The following is a 20,340-nucleotide window of genomic DNA, read 5'->3' on the forward strand; positions in this document are numbered from 1 at the left end:
CGCATGCTGGCATTGCACCGAAATCGGGAATAAACCTCTTAACACCAACGTAGCATTAAGAAGCAGGCATTCTCTTTATTACAGCACGGGATACACGGGGGATCGTTCCACCTAACGTGCATACCGTCATACAAAACTACAGCATATTTATCGGGTTACATGATCAGTATAAACCCGCCTAAATTTACACTTATCGGCTGGTGATTAACATTTCATACACTATTGGTTTGCTGTACTTAAATTAGCCTCGCTTGCTATGTAAATTAGCACGCGTGCCCCTTTCAGGTGGGGGGGCAAGTCTTTTCGGTCCTGAGTTGAGTCGGCGGTCGCGATCTCCCCTCGCCACGTTTACCTTTCACCCACTTTCTGCAGTTTGATCAAACTTCACGCTTCTCTGGCCACCGTCCGGTCTTTGGTGCCGAGATGCTCCCTTTTATCGGTCTTTTATCTAGCCTTCTTCAAGGCTGGAGCCGTTAGTTTTCCACAGTTTGCTACTTATGCAAACGCTTTCATATCTTTTAACTGCCTCCCAAATTCCTTTCCCAAGGCACAAGGCGTTAGTAGTTTTGCTAATTGGAAAATGACTGTTTCTCCTTAGCTTTAGAAACTATTTACAAGAGCACGTGGGTTTGTGCGGTGCATTCTGCGTATGCATGCACCATGCACCGTGCGCTCCGTGTGGGTGCAGGCAGTGCCGGTGCGCACTCTACATCTATGTGCACAGACTGTGGATGCACGCTGTACAGATGCAGTGTGGTACAGGTGAGCCTGTGAGCATGCACACCATGCGTAGGCGTACACAGGGTAGCGTGTGGGCATCTCGTGTGTGTGCATGCTGAGTGTGCATGCCTTCCACTTTCTGTGCACGACGTGCGTGTGCGCTGTGTGCGCGTTACTTGCTGTGTTCCCGTCTGGGGTGTGCGTGCACGTGAGCATGTGTTGGTACGCAGTGTTTGTGTGTAGTCCGTGTGCGTGCACGCACGCGTGTGGGTGTGCAGTGTGTGTGTCAGTGCGTGTCCGTCGGCGTGCACTCCGTGTCTGCGCGCGCGTGCCTGTCTGTCTGCGTGTCTGTGTCTGCCTGTGCGTCTGTTGGTGCGCAGCCCCGTCCGCCTCCGCCCCCCCGTGCCGTTCCCCGCCGCCGCCGCCAGGGGGCGCCGCCGCCCGCCGCCGGGGCCCCGGTCCCCGCAGGCTGCGGGAGGGGTCCGCGCTCCCGGGAGCCCCGAGCGCCGGCGGGTCCCGTCCGGCGGGGGAGCGGCGCCCGCAGCCCGGCGGGGCGGGGAGTCCCGAGGCTGCCGAGGCGCCGGGCTGGGGCCGCCCGCGGCGGTGCAGGCGTGCGGAGCTCCGCGGGGGGCCGCCCCGGCGGGGCGGGGAGCGGCTAACGCGGGCCGCGGTTGCTGGGCTGGCGGCGGCCCGGGGCGCCGGGAGAGGCCGCAGCGCTCGCGGGAGTGGCGAGCTCCGAGCGGCGGCCCGGGGCCCCCGGGCGCTCCGGGCCCGCGGACCTGGCGGCAGCTTCGTCGGGCTGGGCTGGGCTGGGGGGGCTGCGGGGGCCGGGGCTGAGGGCAGGGCAGGGGCTGCCTGCGGGGGCTGCCTGCGGGAGCTGCCTGCGGGGGCTGCCTGCCCGCTCCCCCTCCTCTCCAGGGCACTCTGGACACCAAAGGAGCTCTAGACACCCCAGTTGCAGTAGTCCTGCTTCCCAGGGTTTGTCGCTGCTAAGGAGAAGGCAGAGGAGGGGTGGGAGAGAAGGAGGGAGCCTGCAGTGCAAGGAAGGGTGGGGAGGAAGACCTTGGGGTCGATGTGGGGTGAGGGCAAAGCACCCATTCCATGCGTGCAGGGGAACAGCCCCGGAGCCTGGGTTGTCCCGCAGGGAGCAGTGTTCTTGCATCTCCCTGTCCTGGTTTCATCTGGGATAGCGTTGATTTTTCTTCCTAGTAGCTGGCACAGGGCTGTGTTTTGGATTTAGTATGAAAATAATGTTGATAACACACTGATGTTTTAGTCATTGCTAAGTAGCACTTACACCAGTCAAGGACGTTTCAGCTGCCCATGCTCGGCCCGGTGCACAAGGAGCTGGGAGGGGGCACAGCCAGGACAGCTGGCCCAGACCGGCCAAAGGGCTATTCCCTCCCGTGTGACGCCATGCTCAGTATATAACTGGGGCGAGTTGGCCGGGGGGCAGCGATCGCTGCTCAGGGACGAGCTTGGCATCGGTCGGCGGGTGGTGAGCCGATTGTATAGTGTATCACTTGCTTTGTATATTATTAGTAGTATTACTACTATTCTATTTCATTTTACTTCAATTATTAAACTGTTCTTATCTCGGCCCACAAGTTTTCTGACTTTCACCCTTCCAATTCTCTCCCCCGTCCCACTGGGCTGGGGGGAGTGAGCGAGCGGCTGCGTGGTGCTTAGCTGCCGGCTGGGGTTAAACCACGACAGTCCCTCATCCTCCGCCGGCCAAGGCTGGGAGCTGGGCCCTGCAGCCAGAGCAGGGCTGTGCTGAGGCTGCAGAGCTGTTTCACGCCCTGCCTGTGCCTCCCTCTGCACAAAGCTGCCTCTGAGCCAGCTCTGTGCTGCTCCCGTGGCAGCTGGGTCTCACCCACGCTGCACTGAGGGCACAGGCGGCACTTCCAGGACGCCACTTGGTGCTGAGGGGAAGGGAGTGTGCCCCTGAGGCTGTCTGGTGCCGAGGGCTGAGAAGGGCTGAGGGTCTGGGGGAAAAGCTCATCCTGGAATTCGAGGGCCGCAAACTACAAGGACAAGGGTCTGCAGGGCAGAGCTGCAGGGCGCAGGGGGAGTGTGGGCATCCGCAGGGCGGCTGCAGGGCAGCTGCTCCACCAGGGGCAGGCTCTGGACCCTTCTCCTCCCCAAGCAGTGGCATCTGTGGGGCACTGTTGTGAAGCTGAGTGCAGCTCCATGCATGGACACGTTTCTCAAGGCAGCGCTACCAACTTTCTTGCACAGCAGCATAGTCTCTGCTTTGTGCTTGCAGCAGCCTGTCACTGTGGGTCCAGGGGTCTCTTGCTGGTGGGGCAGAGCAGCAAGGAGAGGATGCTGTGGGGTGGTGGATGGGGTGCAGGGGTGTTTGTAGGCTGGGGTGATGTTCAAGGTGCTGCAACTAACAGAGGGGTCGGTGCTGTGAAATGGGGTCCCAGGGACATGGACTAGCTCTGGGTGCTCGGAGAGCTCATGTGTGTTGTCTTGGCGTGCTGGTTATACAGAGCACTGCAACAACCCGGTGACGATAGGCAGAGCTAGAAGCAAGCAAAGGTCTCTGTCCCCATGGGGCCAGGCCCTGAAGATAAGTGTGAAGCTTAGGATGCCCCCAGGAGAGGGACCAATGTGCCAGCAGCACATGCAGCCATAGCCTGGTGTGCAGGACCAGGGCATGTGGACAATGGCTGCCTGAGCAGCAGGGATGCAGGATCGCACCGGGGAGGTGCAGGCATGGAGGGGCTATCGGCAGGGGGCACATAAAGGGGGCTGAAGTGCAGGAGGGCGTCTGTCTCCCTCCCAGGAGAAGGGTCAGAGTCACTGTTCCTCCCTGACGTTGGGAGATCTGATCTTAGACCAAGGCCCTGCCACCCCAGCGTGAGGAGATACAGCAGGGGATTGCCCCGAACAGAAAGCCTTGGTGTTCCTGGGCTGGGGGTGGTTCTGGGCAGACATCCCACAGCTTCCAGGTGGCAGATGGATCTGGGATGTCCCTCTGCAGCCCAGTACCACCCCTCACATGCCAGCTGGAGTCTCCTGACGGGCTCTCTCTGATCCTGTTCCTGACATTATTTTCCACAGGCCATGTCTGCTTCTTTCCATCTGCAGGCTTGGGCTGTAGGCTGGATGCCAGGGGATGGCAGAGATGGTCTGTGTGGTGGAGGGTGCTGCATGGGCATGTGAGACACCAGGAGTCAGGCAGTGGCTGGCTCGCCTGGTGCAGGAAGGAAGTGCTGGCCAAGTGTGCTGTGAGGAGCTGTCACAGAATCACAAGGTGGTTGAGGTTGGAAGGGACCTCTGGAGGTCATCTGGTCCAATACCCTGTTCAAGCAGGGCCAGCTACAGCAGGTTGTGCAGGACCATGACCAGCTGGATTTTGAGTATCTCCAAGGATGGAGACTCCACAACCTCTCTGGGCAACTTGTTCCAGTGCTCAGTCACGCTCACAGTAACAAAAGTGTTTTCTTGTGTTCAGGTGGCAATTCATGTTTTTTAATTTGTGCCCATTGCCTCTTGTCCTGTCACTGGAGAGCACCAAGAAGAATCTGGCTCCGTCTTCCTTCCCTCCCATTAGATATTGATACACGTTGATGAGATCCCCCCTGAGCCTTCTCTTCTGTAGGCTAAACAGTCCTAGCTCTCTCAGCCTCCCCTCATATGAAGGATGTTCCAGTCAGTTAATCATCAGAATGGCCCTTTGGTGGACTCTCTCCAGTATGTCCATGTCTTCCTCGTACAGGGGAGCCCAGAACTGGACATAGCACTCCATATGTGGTCTCATGAGTGCTGAGTAGAGAGGAAGGATCACCTCCCTCCTGGCGGCACCCCAGCACAGCCCAGGATACTGTCGGCTTTCTTTGCCACAAGGCAAACACAGAATTGCTTGTGTATGGTGAGCTTGGTGTCAACCCAAACGCCCAGGTCCTTCTTGGCAGAGCCACTTTCTGGCTAGACAACACACAGCGTATACCAGTGCTATGAGGTCATTCTTCCCCAGGTGCAGGACTTTGCATTCCCTTGATTGAACTTCATGAGATTCCAGCTCATTTCTCCTCTCTGGATAGCAGCACACCCACCTGGTCTATCAGACACTCCTCCCAGTTTTGAGTCATCCGCAAACTTGCTGACGGTGTGCTCCGCCCCATCATCCAAGTTATTAATGAAGATGTTGAACAATATTGGCCCCAGTATTGACCTCTGGGGTACTCCACTAGTGACTGGCCTCCATCCAGACTTTGTACCAGTGGTCACAACCCTCTGGACCCAGCCATTCAACAAATTTTCGGTCCACCTCACTGTTTGCTTACCTAATTCATAGCTTATCAGCTTGCCTATGAGGCTGTTACAGGAGACAGTATGAAAAGCATTACTAAAGTTGAGGTAAACAACATCCACGGCTCCCCCCTCATCCACCAAGCCAGTCATCCTACTAGGCTATCGGGCTGGTTGAGCACAATTTCCCCTTTGTAAACCCATGCTGTCCCATCCTGTCCCGCCACCTGGCACCTGCCCCTGCCATCTGCACCCGTTTCATGGTTGAGTTTCTGCATAAGCTGTGTCAGGGGAGCCGGTGCCTGCCACAGCTGACAAGCAGGGTGCAGCTCTGCGGTTATCCCAGACTGCAGAGCATGTGGGGATGGCTATGATAGGGTGAAGGGTTCTGCCACCGCACGTGCATGTCCTGGTGCAAGCCATGGTGTGTGGAGGCAGCCTGAGCCCTGCACGGCTGTGTAGGAGCCTGCGCAGACCCTGCCCAGACCTTGCCCAGACCCTGCTAGGCTGGGCTGTCTTCTCCAGCAACGCTGGGTAGTGTCCAAAGGGCAGACCTGGGCAGAGAGGAGGACCAGGGTGCTGGAGCTGTGGAGGGGCCTAACCCTGGGGCTGGCTGCGGCATGGGAATGGGGTGATGCCTCTTGCTACTGGGACGTGGAGAAGGATCTGGGGTCTTTCCTGCCTAGAGCCAGGGCTGTGGCGGGTGCATTTGCTCCCTGCAGGAGGGGTTTCCTTTCCTCAAAGGTTTCACAGAGCAGCCCTGCCCTCCTCCGTAAGCACATGTTGATGGATGTAGCCTTTGGCACCCCTTGTGTCTGGGTAGGTCTCCCCAGAGAAGCTGAATGCTCACTTTGCTCCACAAAACTAGTGCCTGGGTCGTCATCTCACCAACACAGCAGCCTGAAAATGAAAGGTTAAAGTGAAATGAGCTTACAGTGTGGTTCTGTTTGAGCACAAAAAAACCCCTCCTCTCCCAGACCGAGTCAATCCATGTGTCTCAGCCTCAAGCTGTGTGTGGACACTGCCCACAGAGTGTCCTGCTGCCCTGGGGTCCTGCGCCGTGCCCCTGCTGCAAGCCTCCCTGACTTGCTTTCCCATGCAGAGCTGGCTAGCTGCTCCCACTTCGCCATCTTCGCACTCGCACTCACCTCCCCACCCCAGAGAGCACGCGGATGTCACAGGGCCTCACACTTTGCTGCCTGTCATCCATCTCACTGCACCACTGCTCCCATGCCTCTGGTGAGGATGAGAGAGAGCAAGCCGCCCAGCACTGCGGGACACACAGGGTGGTACCCAGAACCAGGCACTGGGCTGTCCCGGCTTTGGGGGCAAGTTTCTCCCTTTCCCTCTGAACGTCCATTCAGAGACTTCCTAGGCTGTGCAGATGCTGACCTGGACACGCAAGTCAGGGCCATATAGTCTGAGGGGATGATGCAGGACGGAGCGTAGCAGGGACTGGCTCATTGCAGGCCTGTCATGGCTCTTGCAGCCCTGCTCAGAAGTGCTTCCTCTGCTGTTCCTCCAGCTGTGGGCTGGGAAGCTGAGGTGCTGCTGGTCCTGTGGCACTGTGGCTGGGTCTGGCCGGGTGTGGCGAGGGGGCTTCTGAGGCCGGCTGCCACTGGGCTTGCCAGAGGCCAGGCTGTGCTCCCTGGGCCCATGCCTGCCCCTGTCCTCAGAGGCTGCTGCCCTGCACCAGCACAGACATGCCAGCCAGGAGCTGGGGAGCAGCGGGAGGCTCTGGCCACATTCCTGGCCTCTCCTTTCCCAACACAGGGCAGCAGCGCCCAGCCCAGAGTGTGGGTACCTGCCTCCTCTCACGGCAGCTGCCTGGGTGGGCACTGCCACATCCCAAGGCACCAGGACCCCCAAGAGCCGCTTGGAGCATCTTTTTGTCTGTCCTGTGCCTGGACTGCGACTTGGCACGGAGCAGGGCTGCAGCTGGCCTGCCTTGCCTGCTGGCTCACAGCTAGGTAGGTAACATTTCCTCTGCCCCGGGTGCTGTGGCATCAGCCCTGCCCCAGCACCCCTCTGGGCTGCCCTACGGAGGGTGATGGTCACTTGTCCCTGCATGGTCCTTGTTGGCAGGGAGCTGGGAAGTGAGTGGCAGAAGTGGCCAGGGAAGCTCAGCCATGGGCTGCAGCTGCACTCCTAGAGGGCTGTGCCACAGCCGAGAGCACCCAGGCGCCCTTCCCTGGACCACAGGACAGGACAGGATTAGCTGGTCACCTTTCCCAGGCAAAACAGTCCTGTTGCCTGAGACCTGCCCAACTTTCCCCTGCCATGGCTTGTCAGGAACAGAGCAGGATTTTCTCAGTGCCAGCCAAAGTAAGATGGGAAATATTGGTATTTTTCCCAAATGGGAGTCAAGTGCAGTTTTGTGCTGCAGCAGGCAGCTGGGGCCCTCCGGGCTGAGGGCTGAGGTTATGCCTGGTGGGTGATCCAAGCAGCGAGGAGAGGAGAGAACAGACGGAGGGGAGAGGAATGGGCTTGGGAAGTGCGGCAGACTGAAAATGCCTTGGAGATAGCAGGCTGAAGGACAATGCGTTCAGGGATAGGTGTTACAGGGGAAAAAACTGCTTCTGGCAGCCCAGCTTTTCTCCTTTGCTAACCACCCTCTCCAAAACCCACTGATGCCCCCCCATCTGCAGCTAGCCCCCGAGTTGGCCAGGCCATGCAAGGCCCTCTCCTAGCCACTCTCCAGGCTTGGTGGTAGGACTGGGGACGCTGCTTGATGCTGCTTGTTACTGTCTAGAGCAGGAGGGTGAGCTGTGCCCCCAGACAGTGCATCCTGCAGTGGGTTTGGGGACATATAAGGCCTCAAACAGCTCCAGGGCTGCAGTCAGGGGCATCCAGAAAGCCCTCTGCATTGCTCCCTGGAGCAGGCTCCCAGGGAACAGGCTGTGGGAGCCCCTGTGTCCTTGGGAGTCAGGGCTGGGGAGCTGATGCTTGGACCTGGCTGCTGAGGCAGTGGCCGTGGAGTGGGGGCAGAGCTTGTATGACTGTTGGAGTGCATTTGGATGCTGAGGATTGGGGGGGGGGGGGGCACTGGGAGTGGGGAGGGCAGGGTGCTCATAGGGGCAGAGCAAGGTGGGGTGGCGAGAGAGGAAAACTTGCAGGGTGCCCTGGAGCCCAGAAGTCCACCTGCCCTGTGCCATGCTGTGCCCCCAGGACTTCTGGCCCAAGGGAAAGGCTCTGGCCCTGCACAGCCCCACAGCTGCCTGCAGCTCTCCAGCACTGCCGCTGAGGCCACCGCAGCTGGCTGCAGTGAGGCCAGCCATATGCCAGGAGATTGCTCTCTGCTTGGGGCCACCCTGTGCCGGAGCTACGCTCTTTTCTTCATTGCGCTGAGCTGCTCTTCCACACCCTGCTGCTTCCCAGAGCTTGTCTCTCCCCACCTCTTGCAGCTGTGAGAGGCTACTGTGAGATAACATTTCAGAAGATGGAGCAGACACGTCTATAGCAGAGAGACTTCAAGTGGGCTGGGAAGCTTGTAGCAGGTCTGCACAAAGGAGGTGGTGTGCAGTCAATCATCAGATCCCCCCACCCTGCACACTGCATATTTAATGGCTCTTTGGGTCTCAATGTTTAAATCTATCTAATGAGCATTTAACTGCTGTTCAATATTTAATGCCTCAGTGTTCAGTGTAATAATCCCATGTATCACAGTGAGTGCTGGTCCATCACCCTGGGCATGGGGAGAGGCATGCTGCGGGAGAGGATTTAGCACAGGGCAAGGGAGGCCGGGGGATCTGCTCCATGACACCTTTTGCATGGACGGCAGGTTATCTCTGCACCATGCGCTCTTTCTGCCTCTTTGATGACTCTTCTTCTTCTTCTTCTTTGACTCTTCTCAGTGGTGCAGTAGACACTGGTGCTTGTCTGTGCTAGCTGGGAATGAGGGCCTGGCATCCTGCTGCTGGGCTTGCACTGGCAGGGTGGGGAGCTATGGGCTGGGAGCAGCTCCGGGCGGTCTGCAACACCCTGTCCTTGGCCCACGATGCCATCCCGCACTGAGCGTCTGCCCACAGCTGCTGAGCTGGTCTGCAACCCAGTGGTTGGCTCTCTTGACCAGGCAGCCCCACCATGGCTGTCACACCACAGAGGCTGCATCAAGACCTCTGGATGCTCAGGTGTGACTGCAGGGCCTGCCTCCCTGCTGTCCCTGCTGCTGCCTCCCCCAGGGCTGCAGCCAGCACAGGCAGGAGCCAGGAGAGCAACGCCATGAGCCGTGTATGCCTGAGAGTGCTGGGAGATGAACTGCGGGGTGGCAGGGACAGGCCACAGGGGACTGGTGAAGAGCATAGACCCAGTAGGGGCAGGCAGAGCAGGACAGCCTGGCACCCCCTGCCCTCTCCCACAGCCCTCTCCCCTCTAATCCACGTGGCTCTGCGCTAGCCTGTGTGCAGGTAGAATAGAATAGAGTAGAACAGAACAGAATATTGCAGTTGGAAGGGACCTACAATGATCATCTAGTCCAACTGCCTGACCACTTCAGGGCTGACCAAAAGTTAGAGCACGTTATTAAGGGCATTGTCCAAATCCCTCTTAAACACTGCCAGGCTTGGGGCATCGACCACCTCCCCAGGAAGCCTCTTCAAGTCTGTGACCACCCTCTTGGTAAAGAAATGCTTCCTAATGTCAAATCTGAACCTCCCCTGATGCAGCTTTGAACCATTCCCAGGAGTCCTGACCCTGGATCCCAGGGAGAAGATCCGCACCTCCCTCTCCATATCCCCTCCTCAGGAAGCTGCAGAGAGCAATGAGGTTGCTCCTCAGCCTCCTTTTCTCCAAATGAGACAAACCCAGAGCCCTCAGCCGCTCCTCAGAGGACATGCCTTCCAGCCCTGTCACCAGCTTTGTTGCCCTCCTCTGGATGCATTCAAGGACCTTCACATCCTTCTCAAATGGTGGGTCCCAGAGCTGCACACAGTATTCCAGCTGAGGCCGCACCAACGCTAAATACAGTGGGATAATCGCCTCTCGTGACTGGCTGGTTGTGCTGTTTGATGCCCCCCAGGATGCAGTTTGCCCTCTGGGCTGCCAGGGCACACTGCTGGCTCCTATTGACCCTGCTGCTGACCAGATCCATTTCTGCAGGGCGGCTCCCCAGCCACTCCTCTCCCAGTTTAGGTGCATGTGTCTCTTGCTGCACTGTATTTGTGTGCGCACTGCAGTGAGTTTGCACGTGCTAGCGAGTGGTGCTGCAAAGACTTTCAGTCTCCATAGGGCGTGTTCTGGTTCTCGGGGCCTCTGCCCTCTTTTGCAGAAAAGCTGAACCCCAAGGTCTTTGTCTGGGAGCAGTTTCAGTAGTTCTGTCCAGATGATTCAGTTCCTGAGAACACGGCCCCATGCAGGAAGGGTCTGGGGTGTGAAAGACCCACATTTCTCATCGGCACTCTGAACTGCAATGGGAACAAGCCCCACGCATGCAAGTCTTTTCCTTCTGAGGTGCAAAGTCCCTCTTGCTCCATGAGCCTGAGCTGCAGGCATCTGCTGCTGCTGAACTCTGAGGTCTTCTTTGCTCCCCCATTGTTTCCCAGGCCCGCAGGAGCGGCCCAGCATACCCAGTGCTGCAGTCTCAGGCCCCCCCAATGAGCAGAAGCAGAGGGCTGGGGATTTAATCTTGCCCAGCCATCCTGGCTGGGCGAGGAATAGCTGCAATCACAGCAGAAGTGCTGTATCTCCCATGCTGAGCCATGCCCACAATGGACGGTGCAGGGTGAGGGTGGCTGTGGTGGGGTGGTCCGCCCCCTGTGCTGGGACTGCCGTGTGCCATGGCATGGGCCCGCAGAGTGCCAGGGCTGCTTTGCTGTGCTCAGCTCATGGGTACGGGCTGCAACGCAGATCAGTGGCTGTGGGGCTTCCTGCGTGGGCGCTGGCTGCCATCCCGTGACGGGCGGCACATATCCCTTCAGCCTGGTCAGTGTCCTGCGGAGGCAGATCTCCGCAGCCAGCGGCTGCAGCCTGATCTACCCCGCCACTCAGTTGAAGACTGGTAGCCAGAAGAAGAAAGTGCCTGTTTATGTATTGTTTAGGAACAAGCAGGTACGACAACAGCAAGAGCAACTGTGCAGCTGGAGCGTGCTTCAAAGCGCTGTCCTGTGCAACTTGCTCCTGTGAGGCTCGCTGGGGCACAGTCCATGGGGTGCTGAACAGACTAGCTTCCATGTCCAAGCCGCCCCCTTTGCTCAGCGCTGGTCCCATGCCACCCTCCGTGGTGACTGAGACTCACTGGCCAGGAGCTGGGTGACAGGACCCCCGCCTGTGGCTCATGCCCTTGTGCCTGCCGTGGGGGTGGCTCTCTGTGCAGTGCCGCTGTGTGTGACTTTTCCAGGGTCTGGTTTTCTCCTTATGTTCCTGCTCTTCTGTGGCCGTTACTGCAAAGGCAGTTTATTGATGTGCTTGTGCCTGGAGGAGGCAGCGATGTAGTGTGGAGTGACCTCAGCTCCCAGAGGAATGGGCGCAACTGCCCTGGGGGAGCCTCGCCTATAAGCTTTATTGCGGAACAGATGCCCTTGGTGCCAAAGGTGAAGTATGTTGACAAGAGTCATCACAAGCAGGCTTTTGGCCCATGTAACAGATTGTACGTGAGACAAGGATGAGACCTTGAAGTTACCAGAGGAGTTCCTGAGGAACCAGTTCATGGGGACGGGGATGAGGAAGAGTGGTGTGAGCTGGCTGTGGTAGCACATGCTCTCTGGGTATCGTAACATTGTCACTGTGTCACGATGCCAGGGCTGGGCTGGTGTGAGTGCTTAGCGTGCACTGCGGGTGCCTTGGGCTCAGGGTCCTGCTCCGTCTGTGAGTGCTGCGCATTAGGATAGTGCTCCGGATTGTTTCATGGGTTTGTATGCCACAGCCCGTGCCCAGGACAGTCCCATGACACAGGGTTGTGCTCCCTGGCTGCTCTGCCTGGTGGTGCCATGGGTCTGCCTATGTCTTACTGGAAGTGGGTGCCACGTAGAGCTTTAGTCGTGGCAGAGACTGGGGGAGGCATGATTGCCCAGCGCTGCTGGATTAGGAAGCTGGGCAGGCAGGCTTGGCAGCATGCCCCGTCTGCATCTCCTTTGTACTCAATATCCATGTGAGCGTGCCAGGATGTGCCTACACGAGAGATGGTGAGGAGGGGAACACTGTGCCCAGATGCAATCTGATGCATGTACAGGAGACTCTGGTGCGCATGCTGTCCCTGGAGCTCAGTCCAGGCAGATCTCGGGCAGTTCGGTCATGTTCAGCAATGCTGTGGTATATTGCCCCTTTTCTGCAGTCTGTTTCTTGGGGAAAGGGAGCACCTCCTTTGCACACATTCTCTCCATGGCTGTTACCCTGAGGTCGACAGCTGTGGCCCTTGCCCCGCAGCTCAGAAGAGCTCATCTTCTGGCATGAGCCATGCCGGCTCCCCAGCTGCTTGCCTTGTGCCCTGTGGCCCCATGGCAGCACACCCCAGCAGGCAGGGTCCTCTGGCCCCCAGGGAGGGATGCTGAGGATCCTGCCTCTCGTGTCTGCAGCGCTGGTGTCCCCAGGTATGTCACTTCCCAAGTGCTTGCGTGGGTGAGATGCAGCCCCCACCCTGCTCCGGACAGCTGCCTCCAAGCATGTCCTGAGCACCCATTGCGTGCTCTTCCCTTGGCTGTGGGAAAACTGCTCTCTCTGGTGCGGTCTGCGGAGGATCACTCTGCTGGCTCGGAATGGCTCCTCCATGTGCCTGCCCTGCTCTGGGAACCCCCAAGCTGCAGAGCTGTGCCCCGAACTGAGCACTACCATACTGAGCAAACCCTGCTGGGGTCTCATAGCAGCCTGCTGTGTTAATATGTCCCTGTGAAATCACCCTCTGCGGCCAAACTGTGCTTGACCTCCCCTGATTTATGTCCCTCCCTGCCCCACTCACCTGCCCTTTCCAAAATTATCATCTCTATCCCTGTCCCCAGCCCAAGACACATTCCCAGTCCCATCGCCATCCCCACCCCAGCACCATCCCTGTCCCCATCCCTGTCACCAGCATAGTCCCCACACCTATCCCCACCACTGTCCATCTCTGTCTCCATCCTGTCAGCTCCCTCCCCACCCGCTGGCTGCTCCTGCAGATCCCTGCGACTGACTTCCAGGGTTTTTGAGGGAGAGAGATACCTGATTAATCCCAGAGTGAGCTGTAATCACATGGCAATAACTGCACGACTCGTGCTTATCTGAATGTGTAATCACAGCAATGAATAACATTCAGGGCTTAGCACCTCGCTAATTAGCACGCTGCTGGGAGGGGAGAGGCTGCTGTCAGCTTTATGCAGCAGGTCCAGTCCCTCTCTGGGCTGCGCTCTGCTGTGGGGAGGGGCAACGACCCCCGTCCCGTCAGGACACGGTTGGTGTTACCAACTGCCCCTACTCCAGAGGCCCCACGTATGCTGCCAGACAGCACGCATGTAGTCCCTGACCCACCACCCCAGCAGGGGTTCTTGTGCCCCACGGCCCAGCTATAGCTGGGAAATTGTCCCACGTCATGCAGTGACTCCTGGTCTGCCGCAAGGTCCCCAGCTGCCTGTGCTCCAGCCAGCAGCTGTGCCCCGCTCACAGGGACACGGTGGCAGGGAACCATTCCCTGAGCCCAGTGTCCCCCATGATGGCTGTGGGATGCCTGTGCAGCATGGACACACCAGGCCATGCCATGCTGTGCTGTGCTGACTTGCAGATGGGCATCCAATGGAGATGCTCCTGGTCCCTTGGTTGGCAAAGCTGCTGACTAACGTGCAGCCCCTTGTCCACCTGCTGGTCTCTTCCAGCCCGCACCAGCGAGGCAGAGTGCTTTGGTGCAGCATGGAGATGACAAACTATGGTTATCCTGGCCAAAGCCAGTCCCTGCAGAAATATCCCCTGGTACCATCAGCGCCAGGTGGCAGAGATGGTGCCTCCCCAGCCTCACTGCATTCAGTTTCATGGGCCCAAAGGGAGCAGACCCTTCTGCTGTGGCTGAGTGTGACAGAGCAAGGACCTGGGAATGGACCTGCCACGATCTGTGCCTGTGCCATCCGAAGTACTCCTTCCTGAGAGCCAAGAGGGACAGGCTTAGAGTGTTGCCTGTGCAAAGCCCTGGTGGATTGCATGAACCACCACTGCCTGCATCTGTTAACCCCACCATCCGAGGGGGCAGAGAACCCCACCAGCTCAGCCCGTAGACCTCAGCACTCCTATTGTTCCCACAGACCTGCAGTAAAGTGATGGCCTACCTGCAGCGGGTCCCAAGCTGCTGCCTCTTCTCACCACTTGCAGGCAGCCCTCACAGTATGTTGTGGCACTGATCCACTCTCTGCTGGCCAGCCAGCTCTTCCCTTACCTGGCCCCAGCCATCACAGCGCTGAGGCTAATGTCACACATACCAGAGACATCAGCCAGTCCTTGCCAAGCAGAGTAAGACTTAACATGGACCAGTGACACAAACACCAGAGTGAACAGTGAAAAGACATGCTGTCCAAACGAGCAGTGTCCACAACTGCAGGTAGCACGTGGTGAGCACTGCCTGTGTGCATGCACAGCTGGCAGTGAGCACCGTCCGTGTGTGTGTACTGCCTGCGGTGAGCACTGCCCATGCATGCGCATGGCCCGTGGTGAGTGCTGCCCACAGTGAACGCTGCCTGCAGTGAGCACTGCCTGTGTGTGCACAGCCCAGATGCGCCCTCCCTGTGCATGCATGTGTGCAGCCCTGCATGTCCTTGCTCTGCGGACAGTGCGTCCGGCTCTCCAGCATCATGATGGCTGATGTGGAGGTGTGTGGAAGTGGTTGCTTTTCACAACCCTCTGTGGCAAGAGCCTGGGGCAGTGCGGGCCTGTGGCTCCAGCAGGGCTGGGGCAAGAGGGCAGAGGGCTGTGCCATGGCCAGGTCAGGCCAGGCCAGGATGTCCTTGCAGGCAGGCAGGCAGAGAGGCAGCCTCTGGAAATGTGCAGTGTCACCAAATTAAGGGCTTAATTAGCAGGCATGTTTCCCTTAAGGAGCTGTCGCCTCATTATCATAGAGAATGGTGATTAAGCAGCGGGAAGGGGCAGGTGCTGCCAGCAGAACCCCCAGGGAGGCAGGCAGCAAGCGCTCATTCCTGTTGCAGGGCAGGGAGTGTGTCCAACACATCCAGGTCTGACACCGTCCTCCTCTGCCAGCGTCCTCATCTCCCCGCTCCATCCCAAGCCAGTCCTGCCCTGAACATCTCGCTCTACCCAGCTCAGTTGTCTCCCTACAAGCTCCCTCTTCTAAGGGCAGATGGTTTCCATTTGCAAGCCTGTCCCCAGGAGGATTTGCTGGCTCGGTGGTGTTAGGCTGGAGGAGGCCCATGGCATGGCACATCGGGGACAGGGTAGCTCTCCACAGGGACTATGGTATGGCATGTGGAGGATGGCTCACCCACTCTGCAGCGCTGCTGGGGGATGCTGCTGTGAGAGGAGCACAGAGAATTTGTGGCGCTCAGAGCCAAGCATGCACAATGGCATCTCAGACAATATCCAGGACAGATGCTAGCCTATGTGAGACTTGGTTAACTAAACATCCAGAAAGGCCTGTGCCACGTGCTCCCTGCAGAAACTGATTCTCTGGGGAGGCCAGACTACTGCAGTGTGTGAGGCCAGGTGCTGCGAGGCTCCCTTCCCCTTCCCCTTCCCCTCCCCCTTCCCCTTCCCAATGCTCTTCTGGGGATCTGGCAGGACACAGCTGCCTCCCGCCCAGAGCTGCCAGAGCCAGAATGGCCACCTCCAGTGAGGCTCTGCCCAGGACCTGCCTGCGGACACAAGTGGGGATGCAATCAAATGCTGGGCCCTGAGCAACACCCTTCAGCAGAGGGTGGCCTGGTCAGGGGCAGGAATGGGTATGCCCCACAAGGACTGTGGCCACTCCAGCCTGTGCAGCAGGGCCTGCAGGGAGGGGAACGAAGGTCAAAGTGCCTGGTCCATGCTGGCCTGGTGCTGCTGCACCCCTCAGCAAGGGGAGAGGGCTTACAGGAGGCAGCATACCTCCTAGGGTGACCGTGACAGAGGGAAAGGCCTTGGGACAAGCCATGTAGGAGAAAACACAGAGGCCATGGAGGTGTACAGAAACCAAGACGCATGCTCACCAAAGCAAGATCACACTGAGCTAGCCTGACACCTCTTCCTGCAGTCATGTCCACTCTCTAGACTGAGGGGCTGCAGCATGTCTCCCATCTGGACACAGCTCCTGGCCACCTCAGGGCAGCCAGGCTGGGTGCAGAGCGCGCTGGCCCATCTGGAGCAGGGTTGGGCTGGAGGAGGCTGGTCATAAAATCGTAGAATCATAGAATCGTAGAATGGTTTGGGTTTAAGGGACCTTTAAACATCATCTAGTCCAACCCCCCTGCCATGGGCAGGGACATCTCCCTCTAGATCAGGTTGCTCAAAGCCCCATGCAACGTGACCTTGAACATTTCCAGGGATGGGCATCTACAGCCTCTCTGGGCAGCCTGTTCCAGTGTCTCATGACCTTCAGTGTAAAACATTTCTTCCTTATGTCCACTCTAAACCTACCCTCTTTCAGTTTAAAACCATTGCCCCTTCTCCTGTCGCTACAGCACTTGGTGAAAAGTCTTTCTCCATCTTTTTTCAAGCCCCCTTTATATATTGAAAGGCTGCAATAAGGCCTCCCCAGAGCCTTCTCCAGGCTGAACAACCCCAACTCTCTCAGCCTTTCTTCGTGGGAGAGGTGCTCCAGCCCCATGATCATTTCCACTCTAACAGCTCCATGTCTTTCTTGTACTGGGGACCCCAGAGCTGGATGCAGGACTTCAGGTGGAGTCTCATAAGAGCGGAGTAGAGGGGGAGAATCACCTTACATTGACTGTAACTCTTTGGACGCAGCCATCTAGACAATTCCTGATCCATCTAACAGTCCATCCGTCGAACCCACATCTCTTCAATTTAGCAGGAAGAATATTGTGAGGGACTATATCAAAGGCCTTATGGAAGTCTAGGTAGATGACATCTGTAGTTCTTCCCTTGTCCACTGATGCAGTTACTCCATCGTAGAGGGCCACTAGATTAGTCAGGCATGATTTGCCCTTGGTGAAGCCATCTTGGCTGTCTCTAATCACCTCTCTGTCTTCCATATGTTTCAACATGTCTTCCAGGAGGATCTGCTCCATCATTTTACCAGGCACAGAGGTGAGGCTGACTGGTCAGTAGTTCCCAGGGTTCTCCTTTTTACCCTTTTTAAAAATGGGCATGATGTTTCATTTTTTCCAGTCACTGAGAACTTTGCCTGACTGCCATGACTTTTCGAATACAATGCAGAGTCAAGCACAGATGGTGCTTAGGCTGGCTGGTGGCCTGGCTACAGAAGGCCAGTGTGCCCCGCTGCCCATACAGAGCACAGTGGCACACCCAGCCTCGGGATCAGGAGCGACCAAGAGGGCTTGGAGCCACTCGCAGAAGGCCCATGGGCAGGTACCAGGTGTCTGTACTTCGTTCAGGCTGAGCCCTGTCTCAGCCCAGCCTCGCTGGTCTACACCAGATGGGGTGGGTGCTGCCAACTGCGGGCAGTGCGGAGACGGGGCTCAGTTTCACATGGCCCCAGTCTGTAGGCAGAGAAGCTGGCTGGTATGATCTGGGAGACCAGCATCTGTTTTCCCAGTGGGGATTGCAAGAGTTTGGCTTGTTTGTGAATCCTGGGAGTACACAAATTGTATGCCTTGGTGCTGGTGATGCCACCCCAGAGGAGATGCAGTTGTTTCTTGGTGTAAGACTGGTCAGGACTTGCATTCGGGGTTCTTTGCAAGCTGGTAGAGAGAATACTTTGAAAAGATGTTTATATGAAAAATAGGCTTAGAAGGCTGAGCATGTAAAGGGCTGGGCTGTGCTCAGTGGGGTGGAATAAAGTCTTCTACCATGTGAGGTTAACTGTACTTTGTGGAGCACCAGGGAAGCTAAGAGGCTCCACACAACCTCTGGGCACAAGACAGCTGCACGTTGCTGTGCTCAGGGGACTGCAGCCTTTCCGCGCACTAGGTAAAGTGGTCTGCAGTTCTTGGGAGAAGCACGAAGACTGGCATTCAGAGAAAGAGTCAAAGCGTGAACCTGAAAAGAGTCCCAAGGGAGAGTTCAGTAGGCCAAGGTGTCTGTAGCACCAATGCAAATTCCTATACAGGAAAACAAAAGCTAGGGTAGAGGTTTGGAGTAAGGACCATGGCCAAAGGCTGTATCAGCATCCTGATGGGTGCGATCTGGTTACAGGAAGAGAGATAACTCTGCATTACAGCACAGGGAGCTGTAAGTAAAACTTTTTATGTCACCTACCTGCCTGATCCTAGGCACAGCCTTGTTGATGGCTGCATCCTAGTAAAAGCATTCTTAACTCTCGCAATAACGTTTGTGTTGAGGGTTATCTGAGGCACATGCCAAGACTTGACATTCAACAGGTGGGTGCTGAGAGCAGCCCGCTGCAACAGAGTCAGGTGCCCAAGAGCCAAGGTGTTTGCCATGCAGCAGGATCATAGAATCATAGGATCATAGAATCGTTAAGGTTGGAAAAGACCCTTAAGACCATCGAGTCCAACCGTTAACCCAGCACTGCCAAGTCCATCACTATACCATGTCCTCGAATGGATGGGCTAGAGAAGGAGCTGGTAACACAGGACATTGGTAGAGAAGAGGCATTTTCACTAACAAGCGTTAGCCAGAGACTCCTTAGCAGCAGGACTACAGGGACTGTGTCCAAACGTCAGCAGGGGAGGTTTCCAGAGCAGGATAATGCTGCCGAAAGCTGTGCATAGGCTGTAGGTGGTGATGTTCTGGAGCTGCCTCCCAGCACAGCACAAGTGGCGAGGGGCAGGAAATGTGGTAAGACACAAGATGCCTTATATGCGACTACAACGCAGCAGTGCTGCATGGCATAGTTTTTGAGAAAGAATGGGCTGCAGCCAGTGGCCTAGGACTGCCACCTCACTCCCCCTCACCATATGCCTGTGCTGTCTGCCCAGGTAGATTACAGCCCAAATCAGGCAGATGCACAGTGGGATACATGCACTGATCAAAGCCTCTGCTGCAGGAAGCAGAGGGCTGAGCATGGGGTGCCCTTAACGGCATGCTCAGAGGCTGCTGCTGGCAGAGCCCAAGGCTTATCTGTGTCAGCTAGGAAGATCTGACATTTCAGAGTCCCACAGCAGCTGCTCCTACACCATGAGCTCAGGGAAAAGAGACAGCTGCACCTTCTGCTATCATCGAGAGTTGGAAAACACAAGACCTCATCCTGCATTTGTCCACCTTTTAGAGCTGTTCTTGGACCACTAGCTATGTACCGATCATCCAGGAATGGCCATCAAGGGAACAGCATGGAATCCAGCATATGGGACATGGCACAGAGAAGGAGTCCTGGAAAATATCCAGTTTATTCTATGAGCAGCCAGGTAGGACTCAGTGCAGAGGCAGAACGCAGCCCAGAGATGCTGGGTCCAAGCAGACCCCAAATGCAGCTATTGCACAAGCACCAGCAGTGCTGGTGGGCAAATGCAGCCGCTGGGCACTCGCCTTGGGAAGGGCAATGCGGGGGATAAATGCTGTATGCCTTCTGTCAGTGACTGGGCTGCTCTGTACCCGTGGTCGCAGAGTTGGCCCAGTGAGGAGCAGTGGTGCGAGGAGCAGGAGGCAGTGAGGCCAGGAGGGGGGCCTGGCAAGCTCTCAGCAAGCTGTCCCTAAACTGACATGGCTCACCCTGGCTGAGGACAGTGTCGCTGTGCCCGAGGAACAGCGCGGTCAGTCATGGCCTTAGCCCAGAGCTTCAGGCTCCCTGTGCTGGAACGGAGCCGTGGTGCGCCCTGCAAGATAAGGACCCAGACCTTGAACTTGGCTCACTGGTCTGTGGGACTTGGAGCCCAGCAGAGACCTGAGGCTTTGCTTGAGGTAGCCAGTGCTGCTGAGGAGCCACACTGCAATGTTTTTGTATCATCACAGGTGGTGGGTGATGCATCATCTCCAGCCAGAGCTTGCAGCAGCGTGACTCTAACAAAGATCTGAGCATTGAGCTCAGCAGGAATCATCCTCACCAAGGGCTGCCGAGAGCAGTGGTGAACCCGCGGCTGGAGTGCTGTCCAGTGCACAGGCTTATCAACACACTCTGCCCAAGGCATTAGCCCTGTCCTTGCCTGTGCTCAGCTGGAGCCAATTGCTCCTCTCCTTGGAGCCAGTCCCTAAGCTCTCAGAGTGCCTTGGGAGAAGTGGTGTCACTATATGGTGAGAGAGGCATTTTGCTGGCACACAGAATCATAGAATGGTTTGTGTTTAAGGGACCTTTGAATACCATCTAGTCCAATGCCCCTGCCATGGGCAGGGACATCTTTCACTAAATCAGGTTGCTCAATGCCCCGTTGAACCTGACCTTGA

The sequence above is a fragment of the Nipponia nippon genome, unplaced genomic scaffold, assembly GCF_047370975.1.
Source record: "Nipponia nippon isolate SJK-2023a ecotype South Korea unplaced genomic scaffold, ASM4737097v1 scaffold_3, whole genome shotgun sequence".
Lineage (NCBI taxonomy): Eukaryota > Metazoa > Chordata > Aves > Pelecaniformes > Threskiornithidae > Nipponia > Nipponia nippon.